Source organism: Tupaia chinensis, unplaced genomic scaffold (assembly GCF_000334495.1).
Source record: "Tupaia chinensis unplaced genomic scaffold, TupChi_1.0 Scaffold000294_2, whole genome shotgun sequence".
Lineage (NCBI taxonomy): Eukaryota > Metazoa > Chordata > Mammalia > Scandentia > Tupaiidae > Tupaia > Tupaia belangeri.
The window spans coordinates 1221013-1232306 of NW_006159780.1; the positions used below are offsets into that span (position 1 = coordinate 1221013).

Here is an 11294-nt window from a genome sequence, read left to right on the forward strand (position 1 = left end):
CTTTCCCTTATTTCTCCATCCCTTCAGGATTGGGGCATAGATGCACATGCATCAGGTATATTTTTAAAGCCACTGGGCCAGAATTTAAACTTCCATCTGTCATATGGAATCCAGTTCCCAATGTACAGTGCTTAACCACTGCTCTATGGAGCCAGCCTGTTATTTAATATTTTTAAAATTGTATGGGGTTAGCCCATGATTAAGGCGGCTGGATCTTATATGAGAATTGGAGGAGAAGGGATTGTAACCATGCCCCTTGAGACGCTCTCTCTTTTGCTCTTTCTCTCTCTGACAAGTACATGCATCTTCTAGGAAATAAAAAAGGAAAAAAAAATATGTATACCTACCTTCTAATTCTTGGAATTTTAGTGACTCCTCAGAAAAATAGCATTTGCAGAATGGGTAGTAACATCTTTTGTTTTGTTTCTCTCATCTGCTAATAAATCTTCTTTCTGAGGCACAAACTAGTATTTGCCTCTAATTAATCAGCGTGTGTTATTTTGCCTTTGGACAACCCATAGATCTCTCAGGTGCCAGCTGGAATCTGTTCACAGTTGAAAACATCTCTCATGACTCGGAGAGATCACATTCTAACTTTGAAATGTTGGTCAGCAGATGCAAATACAGAGTGATTAGTCCTTGCACCAGTGAGCTCACACTTGTTTTCTAAGTCAGATTGTGAAGCTGACATTTATTGTATATTCTTTTTTTTTTTAAATAATGCATTGGCCTTTTTTATTCTTTTTTTTTAACTTTATTTATTATTAATATCATTATTATTTTTCAGTTTGATCAGAGAGAGACAGAGAGAGAGAGAGGAAGTGAGAAAGCAAGCCACCAGGTCCAAGACTTGAACCGTGGTCGGCCATGTGGGAGTCCAGCACCTTTAACCACCATGCCACTTGCCGGCCCCTATTGTATATTCTTTTAACTCAAGTATTGTGAGCATTTTTTTCCAAAAAAAAAAAAAAACAAACAAAAAGAAAACCACCACACAGAAACCTACGTACTCATTAAGTCCCACATGCTGCTACGGTGAAAACGTCATGAGTAATACCAGAAAAAAACTCTCTTGGAGGATACTGACACAATGTTTGCATGGCCCCCTAAAATATTGAATGTGGCTCTTTCTTACATTATCTTTCATTTTGATCATGGCTTGGATCAATATCAAAATTATAGATAAGCCCCAGCTGCCATGGTGCACAGATGGCACCACTGCTTGGCAGGTCCAGGTTCAGTCCCCAGCCAACCTGATCACACTGGGCACAGTTGCACATATCAGTAATCCTGGGTGACTGGGAGGCTGGGATGAGGGGATAATGTCAAAAGTACTTCTAACGAAGGACATTTGGAGAAGGGATACAGAGTGTGCATTGACGGGATGGGAAGGTGTGGTGTTATCTGCTGAAGATATTTTGATCAACGGGTCTGGGGAGAAATGTTCACATATCTAAATGGTCTCATTGTAAGCCAAACAATATGATTGAAAGTATATACAAAAAACAAATAATAAATAATGTGAAAAAAATAGTACTTCTAGGGGCCAGCAGGTAGGGTAGTGGTCGAGACTCTGGACTCCCATGTAGCCAACCGTGGTTCCACACCATAGCAAAAGTAAATCTCTTTCAGAAAAAAAGCACTGGAGCCAGGAAATGGCATAATATTTACATCACTGGACTCGTACTTAGTCGACTGCAATTTGAGTCCTGGACCCGGCAGCTTAAAAATTCATGCCAAGAACATGTGCGTGTGTGCCCAAAATCCTGAGAGGAAAATGGAGGACAAAGGATTGCATAGTAGTCATCCCCCCTGGGGGGTGATTTCTCACTTTCTGTCTCTGTCTCTCTCTGACTCTCTGGTGAGCACATGTGCCCTATAGCGAAAATTTCTCTCTAAAAAAAAGTACTTATTGGTTTATTGCTCCCCTTCCCTCTTTTCCTCTCATGGACAAAAAGGAAGAAAATATCTGGTACGAACAAGTTGCTCTGACTAAATAAATAATGTAAAAGCTATGGAGTGTAATTGCAAGCTATGAGTTTGGGAATCCAGGATTTTCATGCTGGCTAGCCCAGGGACTGGCTGGTGGAGTTAGCTCTGATCTCACGTTCTCAGATGCACACCCACCATTCTCACCCTGTGTAACTATTAAGTTTACTGAGCAGTTCCAGTGCTGCATCTGGCACTGTGTTCTTTACATATATTGTCTTGCTTGTTCTAATAACATGATTTTCAATGGAAGAAGAGACAGATACTGCACTAGCTGCACCTCCCTTCCATGGGAAAATGTATCCAGAAACAAAATTCGCTATAGAGGTTTGACTTGCAGTCACCTCATCTGGAGGAACAAATATTTAACTAAAAAGAGAGCTTTTTAGTTAAAAAGTGTATGAGCTGAAATCATCACACATTTGTACCCACACCTACACACACACACACACACACACACACACACACGTACACACAGGCTTCTGCAGAAATTTAATTCTCTTCATTCTCTTATCACTGCTTTATGTGCTAGCCATTCTGCTAGAATAGCCTCAAAAATCACGAAAAAACTACAAATTATTCCTTAGCTATTCCCTAGCTTGATGCTCCTTTTTATATCTGCACCTAAGGTAGAGAATTTTTTTCCTCTCCTTGCTACTTGTCAAACTCCCATCTGAAACTTTTTTCTGCCCCCATTGCTTTCTCTGTCTCTTGCACTTGTATTGTACACAGTTCCTGCTGCTCTTTATGGGAAAGATAGCATTGCTTTGTAGAAATGATGAGGTCTAAATGGAAAGACCACCATATTCAGCTTCATATACTTAGAAACAAGCAAGAAGCGGGACTCAGAAGATTGCACACTGGAAGCATGCATTGAACAAACTGTGTTACAAGCTACACTGTATTCTCCATGCCTGCTGATAGCTCTGGGGTGTCTGGGAGGCCTTGGGCTGCCTGTATGCCCAGGGAAAGTCTGCTCCATTTCACAGAGCAAAGAAAACTTCCGTTGCCTGTGTTCCCTCCTTTCCTTCCCTTCTGCTAGATTTCAAGGAAAGGCCAAAGGCATGAGGAATGTAAGCTTTTCAAAACCATGGCTTTGAACAAGATAGTGAAGGGGAGAGCAACCTTCCTAAGTCAGAAATTTGTTAACATTAGCCACCAATTCTTAGCACTAAGTTTTGGATTTCATTCATTCATTCATTCATTCATTCACTCAGCAAGACTTAAGAAGCAGAACCTGGGACTGAGTCTATATCAGGCCTTGGAAAGGAGAGATGACTAAAATATGGTTTACAGTCAGCATTGCTACAAGATGACAGGAAAACTGGGTCTAACACGTGCATATGTCACAGAGCATAGGTGTGGTCAGGGTGGGGAGGAGCCAGCAGTGCTGCTGGCCAGGCTGTACAATGGAAAAGGGAGAGAGAGACACCTACAATGTTACCTTGGAACTCTAGGATCAAATCAGGTTATCTATTTTAGCATTATGGGGTTTCCATAACACTATTATCCAATATTAAGTAAATGAACCGACAAGTAAAGAAGAAGGAAGGCTGGACCTAGCCAGCCCAATGGCCTAGTAGTTAAGGGAGCTAGATCCCACATGGTCAACCATAGTTCAAGTCCTGTCTCTGGAGGCTTGAAAAAACACTCCAGGGAAAAGGCTGAAAGGATGGAGATGGGTGGGAGAAGAAACTGTGGCATGACCACACCCCACTGGGGTTACTTTCTGCCCCCCCTTCCTCTGTCTCTCTTTGGCAAGAGAACATGCTATCTGGCAATTAAAAACAAGCACAAAAAATAAAAGGCTGGGCCCTGCGACAGCAACAGATAGAGTAGAAACATGCTCTGCTCTCTCAGTGAGTGATTGCTTCCAACCTCCTGAGACCAAAAGAGTTCTAAGGCCTCCCTGGCTTCTTCCTTGAAAATACTGGTTCACTCCTGAGTGCTGAGAACTCAGAGCAGGAAAGGGCAGAGGCCCTGAACAGGATAAAAATTAAGAAATTAAGCTGCAGACCTAAACTATCATAGGTAGATAGCCAGATATGACAGTCCTGAGAGAATGCAGAAGCTCCCTGTCTCGTCAATCATAGCTTATCAGGGGATATAACCAGACTCTGTCTCTGGGGACTCCTTCCTCCCTTCTGGCTCCTGGTGCCAGGTAGGGATGCTTACCTCACTTTTTTTTCTTTATTACTTAACCTTTCTTCAGTAAACTTAGGGAAGATTACTATCTTCCCTCCCTCCATTCCACATTATGCACACAGGCATTCACCAAGATACTTGGTGCACATCTTACTTCCCACTCAGGGCAATAAACTTATATGGGCACAGTCCTCCCTATGCAGACACTCATATCTTCAAATCCACACTGGCCATGTGTAACTGCAATCAAATTCCCTTACCTGACAGGAAGCACACAAGTGTAGCTAAAAGCCTATAAATTTGCACAAAGGAGCAGGCTACAATGACAGACTCCCCTGCTGAATATTCATAACAAAACTTCCTAAAAAAAAAAAAAAAAAAAAAAAAACACTTAGTCCTATCCAAACTGTTGCTGCTAGCAACTTGCCCACCCAAAAGTCTATGGGTGTACTTTTCTAAAATCTTACATTTCTATTAAAATCTTTTTTCATGTTTTTCTTGTGGTTATGGCTTTGAATTGTGTCTTGGGAGCAGGTCTCTAACCTTAAAGGTTTGGACCAAGCCCAACTTCTCCATCGGACAGCAAAACCAGGCCGGAAGAGGTTCAGTCTCACATGGAGCTCTGACAGCCCTTTTATCCAAAACCACCACTTAGCTACATCAGACAGAGCTATCCCCAAGCCAGCCAAGACTACTAGTCTGGACTGTGCTGGACCATTCCATCTCACAGGATAGCTTCTGTCCTGAGTTTCCTGGCCAATTTTTTAAGGGACAGAGGCTCCTAGGACTCTCCCCTCTTCTTTGTCCCACTGTCTCACATCCTGAGGGGTCAGATGATGTCTCAAGATGTCACTGACATACATCCATAATGGACATGGGTTGTTAAGATAGATGCAGAAAGACAGGTGTCATCCTGAGAGGTAGCAGTTGTTGACATCTAGGACAGGAGTGTTCAGTAAATAGGCTACATGTGAGATAAATATAAAAGTCAGTTGCATTTTTATATTTGCGGCAAATCATTAGAAGAAGTAAAGAGAAGTCACCGCTGGCAATAGTTACATAACGTATCAAATACTCAGAAAACAAATCTAACAAAAGATGTGCAAGATATTTAACAATACATTAAGCTCTCCCCAATTTTATGTAACAGGATCACCAGTATCAGTGTTTTATAGGTAATGACCAAATAGACAAAACCTTCTCTCCAGGACTAGACTAAGGTAGAGAGAAGAAACATATGGACATCAACAACAACAACAAAACCCATGGGAGAAGCAACATCTGGTAAGCAACAAGCCGAATCCTGATGTACTTATATGAGTAGCAGCGCCTAATCCTGAGGTTTAGAGTGGGGTTTGCACTCTGGGCTGACCATTGCAACAAGCAGGTTAGGACTAACACCTTACTTGATGAATAAAAAGCCAGGATATCAGGGTGGGCACAAAGATTGAAGCCTGTGCAAAAGCAGGTGATGGAGGATGGGTGGCAGTTCAAGGAGACAAATTGGGCTCAGACAAGCAGTGCCCTCCTGGTTTTCTCAGCAGGTAACATGGCCATTTTCTTTGTGGAACATATAGGAATAATCAAAGAAGAATTTCTTGCTTTCCTTGTCCTCATTATGTTATTGCTCTTCATGAATATGCCTGATCTTCAAAAAATTCATGGACAATGAGTATTATGAAAAAATCTGTGGATAGGTTTCAAAAGCTTTTTGCACCTAAAGAAATTCATATTTTAATCTAATTTCTCCAATAACTTTTTGTAGTCCCCTCATGTATCTTTGATATAAAGTTTAGAATCATTTTATCAATTTAAATGATGAATGTTAGTATCAGTGATACTGAAGCATAAATTTGGGAGGAGGTGAATACACTGGTAAATATATTTGCCAGACTTTTTCCCTAAGTATTTGGCATGTTATATAACCATTGTCAATGATGGCTTCTCTTGTTCTCTTCTCAATGTCACAAATACAAAAATGCAACTGACTTTTATATTTATTTATATCCAGCTCATTTGCTAAACACTGTCTTAGATGTCTCCCTCATCCTTCCTGCTCCTCTTTGCCTCCTCCTCACCTTCAGACCCCTCAAGAGAAAGATCAACTTGTTTTCACATCTCCCACGATACTGAAACTTCTGCCTCCCAAACCATGCTTCAGAAGCAATTGTCTGTGCAAGCCCCAGTGATACCATCAGTATCAACATCAGTACATTCATGTATTCTGCAAGTTTTCTGAATCTATCTGGTACTCTTGATTTGTCCTTTCCTTGTCTTCTAGAAATCCATTCTCTTGCACTTTGCCCCCTGTCTCTCTGATGACTTCACCAGTCTCTACCCCTGCTCCTTAAACATGATTCTACCCAGAATCTCATGCTCTTTTCTACTCTGGTGCTCAATTTTGGAGTGTCAGTTTTACTAAATGATTTAAAGAGAGACTATAGTTGCCTTTATTGGTATTTGTGGCATAATAATATTTTCAAGTTGAGCTAATCATATACTATTGAGCGTGCAAGCAAGCATATAGAGGTAATTTTAAAAATATAATCATCAATGAGGTTTTGCACTTGTTCTAAACATTTACAACTAGTGTTACAAAATCACACTCTAGTTTTGTTTGGCTATATCTAGCTTTGTTTGGCAGAAAGTTTTGAGACTCACTACCCTAGAGAATCAAATCAAATCCTTACTTCTCAAATTGTAGTTGAAAAGCCACTCCCAGATATTATTCTTTCTACTCCCCCTACATTTTATTAAACTGAAGTTGGGCATATCCAACATGGACCTGAAGACAGGTCCACATCATGAGAAGGAACTGTAACTTAGTCTAAACTGAGTTGCCTAGACATGGCATTCCTCTGTATGAATACATAGATTTGATTGGTTTTTACCCAATTTTAAAAAACAAAGTGAAATGTCAAACAGCAGAGCCTTGCTGAGAACTCTCAGTTGGCTGAAATAGAAACAAGAGTATCAAGTTGGGGTAGAACTGAAGAAAGAGCACATTTTCGTTCAGTTTCAGATTATTTCATTTGCCTATTATCCTTGTAAATAGAATATTTGAACAGAATGTTTATGATGACAAATTGCCTTCTAATTAATAACTCACCCTGGGAATTAAAATTTTTCCTCCTGGAATACAACCAAACCTAAATTTCAGTCCAAAAGATAATTTTTGGATAATAATTTCTTTCCAAAGAAATAAAATCAAGCTCAGTACAGATCTTCCAGATGCAATGTGCCAGCATCAGTGCCATTATTCCATACCGACACTGCCATGTGTCTACTCAAAATACAGCTTCCATCCGGGGTGCTCGTTTAGTGAAAATAAAAGTTTACTAACAAGTGTCTCATTTTATGTATGTAACTTCGCCCCAAAGATCTACAAAGGAGAATGTACGTTTTAGTGCTCACAATTAAGAAGAAGCCATCATCCTTGATTTAGTAGTCACTATGTTTATTTGTTTGAAATGGCAGAATTTACTGGCTTCTTCCTCCCTTCCTATGCAATATTCAAGATAGTCATTTCAAATTTGTTAGCGATACAAACTGAGACATGTGGATGCCCTTAAACTTAACTCCAGAACAATCCTTGTCTATTGCTATTGCCTTTCCAACTTATCCTTTCTCACTCAACAACAAATAATTTTATTCCATCCAGATATTTTATCCATTTTATCAGTGATGAGGCAGCAAAGGTTGACTGAGTCTAACCTCATTTTTTTTTAATTTAGCTTTTACTATAGTGTGAATACACTCACCAGTGAGAGAGAGAGAGAAATCACCCCCAGAGGGATGTCCATACCACAATCCCTTCTCCTCATTTCCCTCGTGGGACTTTGGGTACGCACATACACACATCAGGTATGATTTTTTTTTTTTTGAGAAGTTTTCGCTATAGGGCGTGCGCACTCGTCACACAGACAGAGAGAAACATAGACAGAAAGCGAGAAATCACCCCCCAGGGGGGATGGTCACACCGCAATCCCTTCTCCTCCGTTCTCTTCTCGGGATCTTGGGCACGCACGCACACGCTCCCAGCGTGAGTTCTAAGCCACTGGGTCTGGGACGCAAACCGCGGTCGACTACGTGGGAGTCCAGCGACATAGCCATTACGCTAACTGCTGGTTCCCCATCATCAGGTATGATTTTCAAGCTGCTCAGTCTGGGACTCGAACTGCAGAATTGGCTATCTGGGATCCAGCCACCTTATCTCCACACCACCTGCTGGCCCAGTCTAACCTCATTTTTAACTATGAGTTAAATGGCACAAAACAAAACAACACAAAAACATGTCTATCACTAAGTATTGAATTATAACTAAACTTGAATAATTATTTTGAACACTTTAAAAGTTAAGCTCTCAGTAAACCAAAAGTCAAGAAAAATTCCAGTGTGAATCCCCAAAGTGTAAATTATACTGCAGTGGCACATACTGCTGAGACAATATACTCCACAGGCTGAGATCACATGGGAGACTCAGGTTCAATTCCCAGAGCGACCTAAAAGCCAAGCACTGGGGTATGAAATTATAGTCTTGGCTAGGAGGCTAAGACAGAAGAATCAGGACCTACACCATGTCTTAAAAACAAAAACAAAAAAATATACACGCACATACACACACACACAGACACATACACACACACACACACACACACACGCACTGCTAGAAATCAGGTCCTGCTCTGATTTGATTAAGGTTGACAAATCTTCCCCCCCATATATTCCTAGTCTTTCCCCTTCAATCCATATCAAAGAGATATCCTCTCCGTCTCTCCCCCAACCTCCATTAGAATAACTATCACTCCAACTCCCAAGTTCATTGGTTTTTTGGTCATTTTTATATTACATCTGACCTTTGGACAACATAGGTTTGAATGGCACAGGTCCACTTATGTGTGGGGGTTTTTTTCTATAAATATGTTGAAAAATGTAATAAATTACTGTTAATGTATTTTCACTTCCTTAAGATTTACTTAAGGAGAGCTGAGATCTAGACATTTCAGAGATAAGAACAATGAAGATGTTCTGCTGAGAATTTACCCTGGCAAAAAAAAAGGCAGGCCAGAAGAAGACTGAGTCCACCATGAGAGCGGAGATCTAGTCATTTCAGAGATAAAAACAATGAAGATGTTCTGCTGAGAATCCGCCCTAGTAAAGCCCTTTTCTCCTTCTCTCTGTCTCTTTCTGCCTTTCTGTCTCTGTCTTATCATTTTTTTCTAATTGTTCTTTTCTTAAAATTTTTTAAGGGAAAGTTTTTTCTAGGCTCTGAAATCCTCCTTTATCTTGGTAATAATCCCTTTCCCTCTCCCCTCTCATCTAGGCAAAAAAAGGCAGGCCAGCAGAAGACCAAGACAGCCATGAAAATGAAATCTAGTCATTTCAGAGATAGGAGCATTGAATATGTTCTAATGAAATCTAGTCATTTCAGAGATAGGAGCAATGAATATGTTCTTATGAGAATCTACCCTGGCAAAAAAAAAAAAGGCAGGCCACAAGAAGACTGAGTCTGCCATGAGAGTTGAGATCTAGTCATTTCAGAGATAGGAGCAGTGAAGATGTTCTGCTGAGAACCTGCCCTGGTAGAGCTCCTGTACCCTTCTCTCTGTCTCTCTCTCTGTCTCTTTCTACCTTTCAGTATCTGTCTTTTCACTTTTTTTTTTTCATGTTTCTTTTTAAAATTTTTTTAAGGGAAAGTTTTTTTCTAGGCTCTGAAATCCTCCTTTATCTTGGTAATAATCTCTTCCCCTCTCCCCATCTCTTCTAGGAAAAAAAAAAAGCAAGCCAGAAAAACACTGAGTCTGAGATCTAGTCATTTCAGAGACAAGAGCAATGAAGATATTCTGCTGAGAATCTGCCCTGGTAGAGCTCTTGTCTCCTCTATGTCTCTCTCTGTCTCTTTCTGCTTTTCTGTCTCTGTCTTTTCATTTTTTTTCTAATTTTTCTTTTTTTAAATATTTTTTAAGGGAAAGTTTTTTCTAGGCTCTGAAATCCTCCTTTATCTTGGTAATAATCCCCTCCCTTCTCCCTCTACTATCTAGGCCAAAAAACAAACGAACAAAAAAAAAAGGCAGGCCAGAAGACTGAGACTGTCATGACAACTGAGGTCTAGTCATTTCAGAGACAAGAGCAATGAAGATGTTCTGCTGAGAATCTATACTGGAAAAAAAAAAAAGGCAGTTCAGAAGAAAACTGAGTCTGCCATGAGAGCTTAGATCTAGTCATTTTCTCTTTTTTTGAGACGTTTTTGCTATAGGGTGTGTGTGCAGAAAGATAGAGACAGAGAGACAGAAAGTGAGAAATCAACCCCCCACCCCAGGGCGCTGGCTATGCCACAACCCCTTCTCCTCCATTCTTCTCTCGGGATCTTGGGTGCACACATACACATGCTCGGCATGAGTTTAAGCCACTGGGTCTGGGACGTGTACCGCGGTCGACTGTGGGAGTCCAGTGACATAGCGATTACACAAACTGCTGGTCCCAGATCTAGTTATTTCCAGAGATAAGAACAATGAAAATGTTCTTCTGAGAATCTACCCTGGTAGAGCCCCTGTTTCCTTCTCTCTGTCTCTCTGTCTTTCTGTCTCTGCCTTTTCAATTTTTTTTCTAATTTTTTTTTTAATTTTTAAGAGAAAGGTTTTTCTAAGCTCTGAAATTCTCCTTTCTCTTGATAATAATCCCCTCCCCTCTCTCCTCCTATGTAAGCAAAAAAAGGCAGTCCAGAAGAAGATTGAGTGTGCCATGAGAGCTGAAAAAACTGGGTATCCACCTACAGAAAGAGGAAACTGAATCCCCACCTTTCACCACTGACAAAAATCAACTCAAAATGGATCAAAGATGTGAACCCAAGATCTCAAACTTTAAAACTTCTGGTGGAAAATACTGGGGAAACTCTGGGAGACATTGGGTAGGCAAAGACTTCTTAAATAAGACGACCAAAGCACAGGAATAATCCCTAAAATAGACAAGCGGGACTATATCAGACTGAGAAGTTTCTGCACAGCAAAGAACACAGTAATTATTAGTGTGAATCAACAACGCTCAGAATGGAAGAATATTCTTGCAAAATATACCTCACACAAGGGACTGATATCAGAATACACAGCGAACTCAAGCAGTTTACTTGGAAAAAAAAAAAAAAGATTTACCCAATTAAACGA

General features: G+C 40.4%; 1 long non-coding RNA gene across 1 annotated transcript; it reads left to right on the forward strand.

The window, feature by feature from the left end:
- Nucleotides 1–3390: 3390 nt before the first annotated feature.
- Nucleotides 3391–7904, forward strand: LOC102476043 (uncharacterized). Its single transcript, XR_334855.1, has 3 exons — nucleotides 3391–3457; nucleotides 5285–5418; nucleotides 7869–7904. It is a non-coding gene; the product is annotated as an uncharacterized LOC102476043 (long non-coding RNA).
- The last annotated feature ends 3390 nt before the right edge of the window (nucleotides 7905–11294 follow it).